A 17,448-nucleotide genomic window follows, 5' to 3' on the forward strand; every position below is an offset into this window, starting at 1 on the left:
GCAGGACAATTTAGCATGGCCAATCAACCTAACCCGGACATATTTGGACTGTGGGAGGAAACCGGAGCACCTGGAGGAAACCCAAGCAGACACAGGGAGAATGTGCAAGCTTCAAACAGACATTCACCCAAGCCGGGAATCGAACCCAGGTCCCTGGAGCTGTGAGGCAGCAGTGCTAACCATTGTGCCACCGTTCCGCCCATGTTTTCCTTTCCATGATCCACTCTGGCTGAGCCGGGTCTCTCCTAGGGAAGATACCTCAATGTTCAGCCTATCAATTTCCATGTCCATCATGTTTGCATTATGGGCAATGATTAGCAAGCTACAAATTGTCTATCAGTCCTGTGATCCTGACGTTTGCATTGCCTATCGAAGAGTTGGCATTTTTTTTTTCAATTGTTTTTTTTTCCTGGCGCAATGGAATTCCATCCATTTGTTGAGCAGAGACTAAGCTCTAAGTGCCCATTGAAACAGGTAGACTGTGCCTTGCTAGTCAGTGACTGCCTAACCTGAGGTAGGTGCTGGTTGACCATTGGGGCACGATGGTCTCTCCCACAACCAGAGACAGCCCATAGCACTGTATCATAGAAATCATAGAAACCCTACAGTGCAGAAGGAGGCCATTCGGCCCATCGAGTCTGCACCGACCACAATCCCACCCAGGCCCTACCCCCACATATTTTACCCGCTAATCCCTCTAACCTACGCATCTTAGGATTCTAAGGGGCAATTTTTTTTAACCTGGCCAATCAACCTAACCCGCACATCTTTGGACTGTGGGAGGAAACCGGAGCACCCGGAGGAAACCCACGCAGACACGAGGAGAATGTGCAAACTCCACACAGACAGTGACCTGAGCCGGGAAATAAAACAAGTGGAGCCTTGGAGACCATGTCGAACTTCAAGAAAAGTTTTTATTCCACATGCATGAGGGAGAGATGAATTCGGGCCTGAAATCCCAGGCGGCTGCGAGTTCCCTCTGCTCATTGTAGATTCATACAGGCTATTATACTTTTCCGAGTTGCAAATTTTTATATTATCGTACTAATTCCTCAAGTTGGATACATGTATTTGTCAAGACGCCCCTTAAAAGTCACTATCGTATCTGCTTCCACTGCCTCCCCTGGCAGTGACTTCCAGGCACTCACCACCCTCTGTGTAAACAACTTGCTTCATACATCTCCTTTAAACCTTGCCCCTCGCAGCTTAAACCTATACCCCCAAGTAAATGACTCTTTCACCCTGGGAAAAAGCTTCTGACTATCTACTCTGTCCATGCCCCTCATAATTTTGTAGACCTCTATCAGTTTGCCCCTCAACCTCCATCGTTCCAGTGAGAACAAACCAAGTTTCTCCAACCTCTCCTCATAGCTAATGTCCTCCATACCAGGGCAACATCCTGGTAACAGAAAAGTACATTGTACGCTCTCCATATAATTTAATCTCATCATGCAAATACATTGTTCAGTTCATCCCTGCTAATCATCTCTCTGGACACTTCCTGTTTACCCGATTATAATGTCAAAGTGTTGTGTTTGCCCAACCGATCTACAATGATGTGTTAATTGCTCCCCCACTCTGCTCGGTGATCGTGTTTACCAGAAGACTATGATCTCCCTAGACAGTATGGAGCCTGGCTGTCTCAATGCCGGTTCTCCCACTGTCGTGATAACTCAGAAAGATCTTCTGCGCATTACAATTGTAAGGAGTAGGTAACATATATTAATCATTATCTGTCAGCGGAGCAGACCTCCAGCTGTCTGTGTTAACCCTTTTCTTCCCTCTGGTGAGGCCTGGCTCTCTGGGCTTGCTCTATGTACCCTGCATGTATTACACTGAAACTAAATAAAATATGAACGGACACATAAATTAAAATATAAAAGAAACGATCCCTGATATTGCCCTGCAACAAGAACCCATTCACTCTGCCAATCGAGTTGGCCTTATCACTCATCGCCGCTGTCCCAATGTTATGTCCGCCTTCTGCAGCAAAACTGGAAAGCCCACAAGACTGGGCAACATTTTTGAAAAGCCTGGGCTGCCTGAATATCCTGGTTATGCCCAACGGAATGCCATGAACTGTGTGTGGCATTAGCTTGCTTGCAGCCATTGCTGGAAGGATGATACATTCAGATATCTGTCTGCCACTGAGTTTTGTTGATGTGGAGATGCCGGCGTTGGACTGGGGTAAACACAGTAACCCTGTTTGAGAGCAGATTTCCACTCCATCTGATGAAACAGCAGCGCTCCGAAAGCTGGTGGCTTTTGCTACCAAATAAACCTGTTGGACTTTAACCTGGTGTTGTTAAAACTGTTACTGAGTTTTGTTGGCACGGTTTTACTCCCTTAGCCTACAACTCTCCCACAGTATGCTCAAGGCAGTGGAGCTAACCACCCAAAGCTGGGAGGTTGGCTCATGAGTATCAGGATGTGTCCATATGCCGGTGACCTCGTGTCCTGGGGCCTGAGGCTCCTTCGGGTTCCTCTGAAGATTTAACCTGGGGCTGTTTCCATATGTCACCATGAGGAGACACAGCTGAGGATCTGCCAATGAAGAGGCTGTGTACTGACACAGAGAGATTTATACATTTGACTCCCGCTCTTTCACATTGCTACTAGCCAATGGTCTGGGCTGAGAATGAGAATCAAAGTAGCACACAAAAATGGGAAACATCTCCACGCTATTCAGCCACACACTAGACACATGAATCAGCTGTGCACACACTGACACTAATCCCCTTGCATTATCCATTCCTATTCAGACTCTGACTCCTCTTTTCCCATCCTACCTTTCTTTTCCAGATGTATTCTGGAATATTTATATCCTGACCTTGGCCACGATGGAACCATGGGGCAGAATTGGATGTTGCCCCGTTGGTGGCTTTCCAGGAGATGAGTGACTGCCTGTAGAATTCCGCAAATGTCCTTCCCACTGGGCTGTCGTCCACCCCATCTCTCCTCAATTTTACAGTGGGATAAGCAAAGTCGAGGCCATTCCACCCACCCTCACTCCTATTCAGTTCCCTAAGTGGCCAATCAATGATTACTTAAGGACCATTTCCCAGCCAGTGGCAATGTTCAGGCTGGTGGGTGGAGTTCAAGGTCATGCATGGGGGGAAGAGGGAAGTGGGGAGGGGGTGAGACAGCTTGTTCAGCCCTCGGGTGAGAAAAGTGGGGGACCTTATTTCAACATCAGGTGACACCCTCACAGGGTCCGTCCCCAGTTGGTGTTCTCTCCACCAGCTTCTCCTCCAACATCATAGAATCCCTACAGTGCAGAAGGAGGCCATTCGGTCCATCATGCCTGCATTGACAACCATCCCACCCAGGCCCGAACCCCATAACCCCATGTATTTACCCTGCTAGTCTCCCTGACACTAAGGGGCAATTTAGCATGGCCAATCCATCTAATTCGCACATTTTTGGACCATGGGAAGAAGATGGATCACTGGGGAGAATGTACAAACTCCACACATACAGTGACCCGAGGCTGGAATTGAACCCGGGTCCCTGGCGCTGTGAGGCAGCAGTGCTAACCACTCTGCCACCATGCAACATCCCCACCACCTGTGCCCACCCCTCAGGTTTCAGTTCTTCTTCCAGCCCTGAGACACATTACCTACTCCTGGACTCCCAGGATTCAGTGTGGGGTCAACTTAGAATTCCAGCTCTGTGCCCCACAGCTTCAGGTGCTGCTGGGATTAGAGAGCTGCCGACCAATGAAATGAGCGCTCAGCCCTCTGAGGGGGGCGGATGCCCCATCTCAAGCCAATGAACTCTCCCTGTGGAGATCAGAGCCATTTCTCTCAATTGGTGCCATTATTATTTTCTTATTGTGAATCTTTTGAACAATCGACATTGAGGTTTCTAATGATCTTTTCATTATTATTCACGGAGACAGTTTTAGTTTTGAACTCTCAGCGGGTAACTTTATGGCTTCGCTTAATCTGAGACTGGAAAATCCTGCCCGACGTCAACGGACATTTCCATTGTCCTCTTCGATTCCATGGCAGGTGGGGTGGTAAAATTCCGGTGCCCAACTCTGCCCCTCCCACTCTGCCCTTCAATTCTGCCTCTTGAACTCTGGCCCTTGAACCCAGCCTCTCCCACTCTGCCTCTCCCACTCTGCCCCTCACACTCTGCCCCTCACACTCTGCCCCTCACACTCTGCCCCTCACACTCTGCCCCTCACACTTGGCCCCTCACACTCTGCCCTCACACTCTGCTCCTCACACTCTGCCCCTCCCACTCTGCCACTTGAACCCAGCCCCGCCCACTCTGCCCCTCCCACTCTGCCACTTGAACCCAGCCCCTCCCACTTTACCCCGCCTTTACTCAAATCTCTACATCCTGCATTTTCCCTTCCTCCACTCCCTCACCTTCCTCCAATCTCTCGCTTCCCTCCAATCCCTCACCTTTCTCCACCCATAGAATCGTAGAATCATAGAATCCCTACAGTGCAGAAGGAGGCCATTTGACCCACCTAGTCTGCACTGACCACAATCCCACCCAGGCCCTATTCCCATAACCCCACATATTTACCCTGTTAATCCCCTGACACTAGGGGTCAACTTAGCATGGCCAATCCAGTGAACCCGCGCATCTGTGGGAGGAAAATGAAGAAAACCCACACAAAAGCGGGGAGAAGGTGCAGACTCTGCACAGTGACACGAGGCCGGAATTGAACCTGGGACCCTGGCACTGTAAAGCAGCAGTGCTAACCACTATGCTATTGTGCTGCCCCACTCACCTCCCTCCATCCCCATGCCCTCCTCCACCCACTCACCTCCCTCCACCCCCTCGCCTCACTCTACTCACTTGCCTCCTTCCAATCCAATGATTGAGGGTGATTTAGTGGTTTGGATCAGGAATTGGCTTGCTGTAAGAAAACAGAGGGTGGTGGTTGATGGGAAATATTCATCCTGGAGTTCAGTTACTAGTGGTGTACCGCAAGGATCTGTTTTGGGCCACTGCTGTTTGTCATTTTTATTAATGACCTGGATGAGGGCGTGGAAGGATGGATTAGCAAATTTGCGGATGACACTAAAGTCGGTGGAGTTGTGGACAGTGCAGAGGGAAGTGGCAGGTTACAGAGGGACATAGGTAAGCTGCAGAGCTGGGCTGAGAGGTGGCAAATGGAGTTTAATGCGGAAAAGTGTGAAGTGATTCACTTTGGAAGGAGTAACAGGAATACAGAGTACTGGGCTAATGGTAAGATACTTGGTGGTGTGGATGAACAGAGAGATCTCGGTGTCCATGTGCATAGATCCCTGAAAGTTGGCACCCAGGTTGTTAAGAAGGCATACGGAGTGTTAGCTTTTATTGGTAGAGGGATTGAGTTTCGGAGCCAGGAGGTCATGCTGCAACTGTACAAAACTCTGGTGCGGCCGCATTTGGAGCATTGTGTACAGTTCTGGTCGCCGTATTATAGGAAAGATGTGGAAGTGTTGGAAAGGGTGCAGAGGAGATTTACCAGGATGTTGCCTGGTATGGTGGGAAAATCGTATGAGGAAAGGCTGAGGGGCTTGAGGTTGTTTTCGTTAGAGAGAAGAAGGTTAAGAGGTGACTTAATAGAGGCATACAAGATGATCAGAGGATTAGATAGGGTGGAAATTGAGAGCCTTTTTCCTCGGATGGTGATGGCTAACACGAGGGGACATAGCTTTAAATTGAGGGGTGAGAGATATAGGACAGATATTCGAGGTAGGTTCTTTACTCAGAGAGTAGTAAGGGCGTGGAATGCCCTGCCTGCAGCAGTAGTGGACTCATCAACATTAAGAGCATTCAAATGGTTATTGGATAAACATATGGATGATATTGGAATAGTGTAGATTAGAGGGGCTTTAGATTGGTTCCACTGGTCGGCGCAACATCGAGGGCCGAAGGGCCTGTACTGCGCTGTAATGTTCTATGTTCTATGTTCTAATCCATCGTCTCCCTCCAATCTCTCACCTCCCTCCACTGCCTCACCCAGTGTCTTGTTTTTTTAAAGACTAATGCATCAGTTGTAGGTTTTGGCAGGACTGTAGCCCCCAGCCATGCTAAAGGTGCAGCTCCCTACCCCTGGGCACTTGATGCCCACACCACCCTGAGGCACAAATCTGTCACACTCTGTGCCAGATTGGCATGTTGTTCAGGTAACAATCAACAGATAACAACCTTTCTAGCGTTTCAGAGCACAAATGCCTCCATACAGAACCAATCTCCAAGTATCCTTGGTTCCCAAAAAAACCACAATAACTGGATCCTCCCCCTCCCACTCCAGATTCCTCTCTGGCCATGGGGAGAAACATAAAAGTATAGTGTAGGAATAGAGATGTTTTACTGCAATTGTATAGGACATTGGTGAGGCCACACCTGGAATATTGTGCGTAATTTTGGTCTCCTTATCTGAGGAAGGATGTCCTGGCTATAGAGGGAACTCAGGGTTCTCTTGATGCTAACTTGCAGGTTGAGTTTGTAGTTAGGAAGGCAAATGCAATGTTAACATTCATTTTAAGAGGACGAGAACACAAAAGCAGGGGCTTGAAGTTTTATAAGGCTCCGGTCAGACCACATTTGGAATTATGTGAGCAATTTTGAGACCCGCACCTAAGGAAGGATGTGCTGGCCTTGGAGAGAATCCAGGGTAGTTTCACGAGAATGATCCCAGGAATGAAAAGCTTGATGCTTGAGAACTCTGGAACTGTACTCGATGGAGTTCAGAAGGATGAGGGGGGATCTCATTAAAACTTACAGGATACTGAAAGGCCTGGATAGAATGGACGTGGGGAAGATGTTTCCACTAGTAGGAGATACTAGGATCCAAGGGCACAGCTTCAGAGTAAAGGAACAACCCTTTAGAACCGAGATGAGGAGGAATTTCTTCAGCCAGACGGTGGTGAATGTGTGGAATTCTTTGCCACAGAAGGCTATGGAGGCCAGTTCATTGAGTGTATTGAAGGCTGAGATACATAGGTCCTTGATTGGTAAGGGGATCAAAAGTTACAGGCAAAAGGCGGGAGAATGAGATTGAGAAAGATATCAGCTATGATTGAATGGCGGAACAGGCTCGATGGGCTCAATGGCCTCATTCTGCTCCTATAATTTATGGAATGCAGCGAAGGTTTACCAGGATGATTCCTGGGATGGCAGGTCTGTCATATGAGGAGAGACAAAGCCTGTTAGGATTCTATGCACTGGTGTTTAGAAGAGTGAGGGGATCCCATAGAAACTTATAAAACTCTAACAGGGTCAGACAGGGTAGATTCAGAAAGAATGTTCCTGATGGTGGGGGAGTCCAGAACTAGGGGTCATAATTTTAGGATAAGGGGGAAACCTTTTAGAACTGAGTTGAGGAGAAATTTCTTCACCCAGAGGGTGGTGAATGTATGGAATTCACTCCCACAGAATGTAGTTGAGGCCAAACCGTTGTCTGATTTGAAGAAGAAACTAGATATAGCTCTTGGGGCTAAAGAGATCAAGGGATGTGGGGGGAAGAAGGGGATCAGGATATTGAATTTGATGATCAGTGTAGAATGATATAAAATAAAGGGCGATTGCCAGGCAGTGTGAGGGTTTTTGTTTAATCAACTTAGATGTAGATTCACTTTAAATCAATGGGGAGCAAGTTTGTTCGTAATTGTAATTACTAACAAGTCTCCTGGCCCTGCTGGAATGCATCCCAGTGTATTAAAAGAGATGGCAAGGAAATACCAAATGCACGAGTGGTAATTTACCAAAATTTGCTGGACTCTGGAGTGGTCCCCACAGATTTTAAAACAGCAAATGTGGCGCCACTGTTTAAAAAAGGAGGTTGACAAAAGGCGGGTAACTATAGGCCAGTTAGCTTAACTTCTGTAGCAGGGAAAATGCTTGAATCTTTCATCAAGGAAGAAATAGCGAGACATCTGGATATAAATTGTCCCATTGGTAAGACGTAGCATGGGTTCATGAAGGGAAGGTCATGTTTGACTAATTTGGTGGAATTCCTTGAGAACATTACATGTGCAGTGGACAATGGGGAACTTGCGGATGTGGTGTATCTGAATTTCCAGAAGGCATTTGACAAGGTGCCGTACCAAAGACTGCTGCACAAGATAAAGGTGCACGGTGTTACGTGTAATGTATTAGCATGGATAGAGAATTGGTTAACTAACAGAAAGCAAAGAGTGAGGCTCAATGAGTGTTTTTCTGGTTGGCGATCAGTGACTAGTGGTGTGCCTCAGGGATCAGTGTTGGGACCGCAATTGTTTACGACTTACATAGATGATTTGGAATTGGGGACCAAGTGTGGTCTGTCAAAATTCGCAGATGACACTAAGATGAGTGGCAGAGCAAAGTGTGCAGAGGGCGCTGAAAGTCTGCAAAGGGATAGAGATAGTCTAAGTGAGTGGGCGAGGGTCTGGCAGATGGAGTACAATGTTGGTAAATGTGAGGTCATCCATTTTGGTAGGAATAACAGCAAAATGAACTATTATTTAAATGATAACAAATTGCAGCATGCTGCTGTGCAGAGGGACCTGGGTGTCCTTGTGCAAAAATCACAAGGAGTTGGTTTGCAGGTGCAGCAGCTAACTAAGAAGGCAAATGGAACTTTGTCCTTCATTGCACAGATCCTTGAAAGTGACGTCACACAGGTGGAGAAGGTGGTGAAGAAGGCATATGGCATGCTTGCCTTTATAGGACGGGGCATAGAGTATAAAAGTTGGGGTCTGATGTTGCAGATGTATAGAACGTTGGTTTGGCCGCATCTGGAATACTGCGTCCAGTTCTGGTCGCCACACTACCAGAAGGACGTGGAGGCTTTGGAGAGAGTACAGAGGAGGTTTACCAGGATGTTGCCTGGTATGGAGGGGCTTAGTTACGAGGAGAGATTGGGTAAACTGGGGTTGTTCTCCCTGGAAAGACGGAGGATGAGGGGAGACTTAATAGAGGTGTATAAAATTATGAAAGGCATAGATAGGGTGAACGGTGGGAAGCTTTTCCCCAGGTCGGTGGTGACGTTCACGAGGGGTCATAGGTTCAAGGTGAAGGGGGGGAGGTTTAACACAGATATCAGACGGACATATTTTACACAGAGGGTGGTGGGGGCCTGGAATGCGCTGCCAGGCAAGGTGGTGGAGGCGGACACACTGGGAACGTTTAAGACTTATCTAGACAGCCATATGAACGGAGTGGGGATGGAGGGATACAAAAGAATGGTCTAGTTTGGACCAGGGAGCGGCGCGGGCTTGGAGGGCCGAAGGGCCTGTTCCTGTGCTGTATTGTTCTTTGTTCTTTGTTCTTTGTTCTTGCTCGAGGGATGGAGTTTAAAAACAGTGAGGTTATGTTGCAGCTGTATAACACAGAACATAGAAAAGATACAGCACAAACAGGCCCTTCGGCCCACAAGTTGCGCCGAACATGTCCCTACCTACTAGGCTTACCTATAACCCTCTATGTTACGAACGTCCATGAACCTATCCAAACGTCTCTTAAAAAACCCCATCGAATTCGCCTCCACCACCACTACCGGCAGCCGATTCCACGCACCCACCACCCTCTGAGTGAAAAACTTACCCCTAACATCTCCTTTGTACCTATTCACCAGCACCTTAAACCTGTGATCTCTTGTGGCAACCATATCAGCCCTGGGTAAAGGCCTCTGAGAATCCACTCTATCAATACCTCTCAACATCTTATACACCTCTATCAAGTCACCTGTCATCCTTCGCTTCTCCAAGGAGAAAAGATCTAGCTCTCTCAACCTATCCTCATAAGGCATGCCACCTAATCCAGGCAATATCCTTGTAAATCTCCTCTGCACCCTTCCTATTGCTTCCACATCCTTTCTGTGATGAGGCGACCAGAACTGGGCACAGTACTCCAGGTGGGGTCTGACCAGGGTCCTATACAGCTGCAGCATTATCTCCCGATTTCTAAACACAATTCCTCTATTGATGAAGACCAGTATTCCATACGCCTTCTTAACCACAGCCTCTACCTGCGACGCTGCTTTGAGCGTCCTATGAACCCGGACCCCAAGATCCTTCTGATCTTCCACACTGCCAAGTGTCTTACCCTTAATATTATATTCTTTCACCCTATTCGACCTGCCAAAATGAACCACCACACACTTATCTGGGTTGAAGTCCATCTGCCACTTCTCCGCTCAGTCTTGCATCTTATCTATGTCTCGTTGCAACTGCTGACATCCCTCTACACTATTCACAACCCCACCAACCTTCGTGTCATCAGCAAACTTGCCAACCCATCCTTCCACTTCCTCATCCAGGTCACTTATAAAAATCACAAAGAGCAAGGGTCCCAGAACAGATCCCTGGTGCACTCCACTGGTGACTGACCTCCATGCTGAAAAAGACCCATCTACAACCACTCTTTGCCTTCTGTGGGCAAGACAGTTCTGAATCCACAAGGCAATGTCCCCTTGTATCCCATGCCCATTCACTTTCTGCATAAGCCTTGCATGGGGCACCTTATCAAACGTCTTGCTGAAATCCATATAAACTACATCTACTGCTCTTCCCTCATCTATGTGTCTAGTTACATCTTTAAAAAATTCAATTAGGCTCGTAAGGCATGATCTGCCTCGGACAAAGCCATGCTGGCTATTTCTGATCACACTATTCCTCTCCAGATGTTCATAAATCTTTCCCATCTTATCTTCTTGCTCCTAACATACTTGTAGAATGCCTTGGGGTTTTCCTTTATCCTGTCTGCCAAGGCCTTCTCATGACCCCTTCTTGCTCTTCTAATTTCCCTCTTAAGTTCCTTCCTACTAGTCGTATACTCATCTAGATTTCTAACAGTACCTAGTTCCCTGAACCTTTTGTAGGTTTTTCTAAGGTGCTGGTGAGGCCACACCTGGAGTACTGTGTACAGTTTTGGTCTCCTTACTTGAGAAAGGCTATACTAGCACTGGAGGGGATGCAGAGGAGATTCACTAGGTTGATTCCGGAGTTGAGAGGGTTGGCTTATGAAGAGAGACTGAGTACAAAGAACAAAGAAAATTACAGCACAGGAAGGCCCTTCGGCCCTCCAAGCCTTCACCGACCATGCTGCCTGACTGAACTAAAACCCTTCCGGGGACCATATCCCTCTAAACCCATCTATTCATGTACTTGTCAAGACGCCCCTTAAAAGTCACTGCCGTATCCGCTTCCACTACCTCCCCGGCAATGAGTTCTAGGCACCCACTACTCCCTGTGTAAAAGATCTGCCTTGTACATCTCCTTTAAACCTTGCCCCTCACACCTTAAACCTATGCCCCCTAGTAATTGACTCTTCCACCCTGGGGAAAAGGGAGTAGATGAGTGACAAAGATGATTGATGAGGGTAGGGCAATGGATGTTGTCTACATGGACTTCAGGAAGGCCTTTGACAAAGTCCCTCATGGCAGACTGGTGCAGAAGGTGAAATCGCATGGGATCAGAGGTGAGCTGGCAAGATGGATACAAAACTGGCTTGGTCAAAGAAGACAGAGGGTAGAAGTGGAAAGGGTGCATTTCTGAATGGAGGGCTGTGACAAGTGTCGTTGCTCAGGGATCAGTACTGAGACCTTTGCTGTTTGTAATATATACAAATGATTTGGAGGAAAATGTAACTGGTTTGATTCGTAAGTTTGTGGACGACACAAGGATTGGTGGATTTGCGAATAGCGATGAGGACCATCAGAGGATACAACAGGATATAGATCGGTTGGAGACTTGAGCGGAGAGATGGCAGATGGAGTTTAATCCGGACAAATGTGAGGCAATGCATTTTGGAAGGCCTAATACAGATAGGAAATATATAGTAAATGGCAGAACCCTTAAGAGTATTGATAGGCAAAGAGATCTGGATGTACAGGTACACAGGTCACTGACAGTGGCAATGCAGGTGGAGAAGTTAGTCAAGAAGGCATACGGCATGCTTGCCTTCATTGGCCAGGGCATTGAGTTTAAAAATTGGCAAGTCATGTTGCAGCTTTATAGAACCTTAGTTAGGCCGCACTTAGAATATAGTGTTCAATTCTGGTCGCCACACTACCAGAAGGATGTGGAGGCTTTGGAGAGGGTGCAGAAAAGATATACCAGGATGTTGTCTGGTATGGAGGGCATTAGCTATGAGGAGAGGTTGGAGAAACTTGGTTTGTTCTCAATGGAACGACGGAGGTTGAGGGGTGACTGATAGAAGTCTACAAGATTATGAGAGGCTTGGACAGAGTGGATAGTCAGAAGCTTTTTCCCAGGGTGGAAGAGTCAATTACTAGGGAGCACAGATTTAAGGTGCAAAGGACAGGGTTGAAAGGAGATGTACGAGGCATATTTTTTACACAGAGGGTGGTGGGTGCCTGGAACTCATTGCAGGGGGAGGTAGTGGAAGCGGATACAGTAGTGACTTTTAAGGGGCATCTGGACAAATACATGAATAGAATGGAATAGAGAGACAAATACATGAATAGGATGGGAATAGGGGGTAGGGGGTTTTAGTTAAGTCTGGCAGCATGGTTGGTGCAGGCTTGGAGGGCTGAAGGGCCATTTCCTGTGCTGTAATTTTCTTTGTTCTTTGTAGACTGGGGCTATACTCACTGGAATTCAGAAGAATGAGGGGAGACCTTATAGAAACATATAAGATTATGAAGGGAATAGATAAGATAGAAGCAGGGAAGTTGTTTCCACTGGTGGGTGAAACTAGAACTAGGGGCATAGCTTCAAAATAAGGGGGAGCAGATTTAGGACTGAGTTGAGGAGGAACTCCTTCACACAAAGGGTTGTGAATCTGTGGAATTCCCTGCCCAGTGAAGCAGTTGAGGCTACCTCATTGAATGTTTTTAAGGCAAGGATAGGGAAGGATAAGGCAAGGATGTTTTTAAAGCAAGGATGGGCGGCAGGGTAGCACAGTGGTTAGCACTGCTGCTTCACAGGTCCAGGGACCTGAGTTCTATTCCCGGCTTGGGTCACTGTCTGTGTGGAGTTTGCACATTCCCCTTGTGTCTGCGTGGGTTTCCTCCGGGTGCTCCGGGTTCCTCCCACAGTCCAAAGATGTGCGGGTTAGGTTGATTGGCCATGCTAAAAATTGCCCTTAGTGTCCTGGGATGCATAGGCCAGAGGGATTAGTGGGTAAATATGTAGGGATATGGGGGTAGGTCCTGTGTGGGATTATGGTTCGCTGCAGACTCGATGGGCCGAATGGCCTTTTTCTGTACTGTAGGGTTTCTATGATTCTATAAATAATTTTTTGAACAGTAAAGGAATTACAGAAAAACAGTAAAGGTGAGCGGGCGGGTAAGTGGAGCTGAGTCCACAAAAAGATCAGCCATGATCTTATTGAATGGCGGAGGACACTCGAGGGGCCAGATGGCCTACTCCTGCTCCTAGTTCTTATGTTCTTATGTAATTAGGTGTTTTAAATACTTTGTAGTTTTAAAGGTACATGCAATACCTTTAATTAGTCCACACTTATAAATATATCTTCTATACATTTTTAGAAGTTAAACAAAGGTTGTTTAACTTGTGAACAGTTACAGAGTGCCCTATGATACTAAATAGGAGTTAAATACATTCCTTTAAAGCACTCAACTGTTGGAATCACAAGGCCATAAAGGGCACTTAATTGCCTCACCAGACAACTTATCAGAAACAACTGATGCACGAGTGAGTTTTAATGAAGCGGCCTTCACAGTTTCTAATTAAAACAGAGATTCAGTTAACTTCTCTGACAAGGCCATAAAATACTAAGGCCCCTTTTATCAAGTGAAGGATGCCCATGTGAGACTGTTTTAGTGAAGATGCTTTGAGAGGCTGCTATCAAAATAGAGACATGATGTCTGACTAAGTGACTAAAGGATAGTTCACCAAGGCTTAGAGATGATATATTGGGGTATCCCAAGAGGTATCATGGTCACATAGATCAGGGTTGTTCAGTATTTCATTCTATTGGATCAATACATAATGTATGTCATTTGTAACACTTTTGATTGGATTGTGTCCAGCTGATTGTGAGCTGTAGAATTGTATAAACCAGGATGATTTTCTTGGGGGACTGGTTTTTTTGACCCATTGCGTCAAACCCCCTGCCCTTGCTAGCAAGTAAACTAAAGACAATCTGTCGGTTAAGTATCTTGTGTTAATGTGTGTTTGTGTTGAAGTCAAACTCAGAAGTCAAGATTTCGACATCCGCCATGATCAAAAAGAATGGGGGAGCAGGCTCAAAGGGCCGAATGGTCTACTGCTGCTTCTATGTTTCTATACGAAGTCTTGAACCCCAGCCCTGGACAGACTCAGGATTTTGGCTGCAAAGTCCGGTATCTACGCCCCTGACCATACTGTCTCCTATCATGAAGCTTCTTACTCTCCGTTCACTGGAAATGGCATCCTTCACCTTGATGCCAGGGTCATTCTACTTGCCCACCCTGCTTCTCATCCACACAGGTAACAAGCAGCTTGTACCCAATGGACAGAGTCAGGGGCTGAGGCTCCTCCATCACTATGTGCTCATTCCTCGTCCCTTTCTGACCTGCAGCCACATCGTCCTTTTCCTGACCATGGACCCACTGTTAGCTTCTGATTCCTGGAACAGAGTGTCCAGAGAACTCTTCCCCTTCGCAATGTTTGCAACTCAGACTCCAGCTCAGCAACTCTGAGCACAAGTTGCTTTTTCTGGCTGTCCGTGATTCTGATGTTTTCCACACATTCCCACATGTAGTCATGGACAACACATGTCTGTCTCACGTTACTTGTTGATTTGATAAGTCAAATAGCTAACTAACTGGGGAAACAAATGTTGAGTTATAATCTTATGGTTTAAAGATAAAAGAGCTACTGAAATGAAAAGAAAAAGAATAAAAAGCAGCAGTTTGTTCAGAAGGAAGAATTTCCAAAGTTAGCACCTCAGTCAGCTCCCCGGGCAAACTCTCTGACTTAGATGACTGTGTAAACTCTCTTGATCATCCTCAAATTCAAAATTAAAACTTTCCAAACACCCTTTTCTCTCTTACATATCTGATTCCTTTGTCACATCTCTAAGGTGACACATCTGCAGGTTTTTCGGGAAGATAACAAAATAACACAACTACTTATGTGGAGTGAAAGGGTTAATAATCTCACAAGTTTAAAAATCACACAAGCTGTAAGCTGTATCTCAGTCACAGAGGGGAAGCTATGTGAAAAGCACAGGTCTTAATTAAAGCAGACCCAGATAAGAGTCATGAACCATTGAATTGATGTGCAGCTTCAGCTCATGTTTGCCCATTAGAACAAGGAACAATGGAAAAGAAGGTTTATAGACCATTGGCCAGAGATATAGCTATCATTTCTTGATGATATAACATGCACAAGTTTTAATTGGACACTACACTCTTACGTATGCATGATGTAACCTTAATCAATAACTGCAAGTGGATAGAGATAGCTCCTGTACTTTTATTGGTATTTGCTCATTATTTGTCATTGAATTTGAAACTATAATTGCTTGTGTATTTCTGAATTCTGCACCCTGACTGGTCTGAGAGACTTATTCAGAGTCCTAAAGCACTGGAGTTTCTCAATAGATCATCTTGAAACCACTCCGTGACTTTGTCTGGCTACCTAAGGGGAAATGATAGTTTTAAATATCACAAGAAAAACATAACAGATTGGCAATGGAATGGGGCTTGCTCTGGCCAGAAAAAACTGTGACAACATCTTGGTCCGGTGAGTATGTTCTATATTAACAGCTGGATGCTGTTGTTAACCAATTGTAGTCAATATAAAGAGTGAAATCTGAAGCCAAAGTAAACTGGACCAGACAAAGGGAGTGAAATGGTGAAAGAAAAGGGGGACACCCTAGGGATTTTGTCAAAAGAACCGTGAGGGCGGAATGGTTAACAAGACCATGGGCCACGGCAAAATCCAAGAAGGTGAATGTCAACAAGGAGACGGCTGAAAAGGCAGAACTGGAATTTATTACTGACGAGGGAGGAGAAGCCATAAAAATGCTGGGAGCTTTTTTAAAAAAAATCTGAGAAAGACAAGCTCTCTCTTAAATCAAGATTCCTAATGCAGTGCAGGTCGCCACAGCTGCAGAAAAATGTAACCAATATCTGTCCAGAGCAAGGGTGAGTTGGAAACTTGAATTACAGTTATAAAAGTAAGGAAAAGTAAGAGTGCAGAAAAGATTTACTAGGATGCTATCGGGACTTGATGGATTGAGTTATAAGGAGAGGCTGGATAGACTGTGACTTTTTTCTCTGGAGCGTAGGAGGCTGAGGGGTGACCTTATAGAGGTCTATAAAATAATGAGGGGCACAGATAAGGTAGATAGTCAATATCTTTTCCCAAAGGTAGGGGAGTCTAAAACTAGAGGGCATAGGTTTAAGGTGAGAGGGGAGAGATACAAAAGTGTCCAGAGGGGCAGTTTTTTCACACAGAGGGTGGTGAGTGTCTGGAACAAGCTGCCAGAGGTAGTAGTAGAGGCGGGTACAATTTTATCTTTTAAAAAGCATTTAGATAGTTACATGGGTACGATGGGTATAGAGGGATATGGGCCAAATGTGGGCAATTGGGATTAGCTTAGGGGTTTAAAAAAAAGGCGGCATGGACAGGTTGGGCCGAATGGCCTGTTTCCATGCTGTAAACCTCTTTGACTCTATGACACTATGACTTCTGGTTGGTTTACCTGGACATTTGTAAATTTGATAACTTTGGTTTTGAACTCAAGGTTTTTCCATCGAGGGAGATAACATTATGGGTTTTTAATTACAAGAATTTAGAAGGTTAAAAACAGAACCACAAGAATGCTTCTGTAATTCATTGTTGCTTAAAAGTGTGTGCTAAGTTTCTCTGCTTGTGTATAGAACAGTACAGCACAGAACAGGCCCTTCGGTCCACAATATTGTGCCGAGCTTTATCTGAAACCAAGATCAAGCTATCCCACTCCCCATCATCCTGGTGTGCTCCATGTGCCTATCCAATAACCGCTGAAATGTTCCTAAAGTGTCTGACTCCACTATCACTGCAGGCAGTCCATTCCACACCCCAACCACTCTCTGCGTAAAGAACCTACCTCGGACATCCTTCCTATATCTCCCACCATGAACCCTATAGTTATGCCCCCTTGTAATAGCTCCATCCACCCGAGGAAATAGTCTTTGAACATTCACTCCATCTATCCCCTTCATCATTTTATAAACCTCTATAAAGTCTCCCCTCAACCTCCTCCGCTCCAGAGAGAACAGCCCTAGCTCCCTCAAACTTTCCTCATAATACCTACCCTCCAAACCAGGCAGCATCCTGGTAAATCTCCTCTGCACTCTTTCCAGCGCTTCCACATCCTTCTTATAGTGAGGTGACCAGAACTGCACACAATATTCCAAATGTGGTCTCACCAAGGTCCTGTACAGTTGCAGCATAACCCCACGGCTCTTAAACTCCAACCCCCTGTTAATAAAAGCTAACACACTATAGGCCTTCTTCACAGCTCTATCCACTTGAGTGGCAACCTTCAGAG

The 17,448-nt window shown here is 46.1% G+C and overlaps 1 protein-coding gene across 1 annotated transcript in view; it reads right to left on the bottom strand.

The window, feature by feature from the left end:
• The window catches only part of LOC144486752 (uncharacterized), a gene marked incomplete at its 5' end in the record, with an annotated part of 241,995 nt that overhangs the window by 137,028 nt on the left and 87,519 nt on the right, over positions 1-17,448 (bottom strand). The gene's annotated exons all lie outside the window — the stretch shown is intronic.

This window comes from Mustelus asterias, unplaced genomic scaffold (genome assembly GCF_964213995.1).
Source record: "Mustelus asterias unplaced genomic scaffold, sMusAst1.hap1.1 HAP1_SCAFFOLD_448, whole genome shotgun sequence".
NCBI lineage: Eukaryota > Metazoa > Chordata > Chondrichthyes > Carcharhiniformes > Triakidae > Mustelus > Mustelus asterias.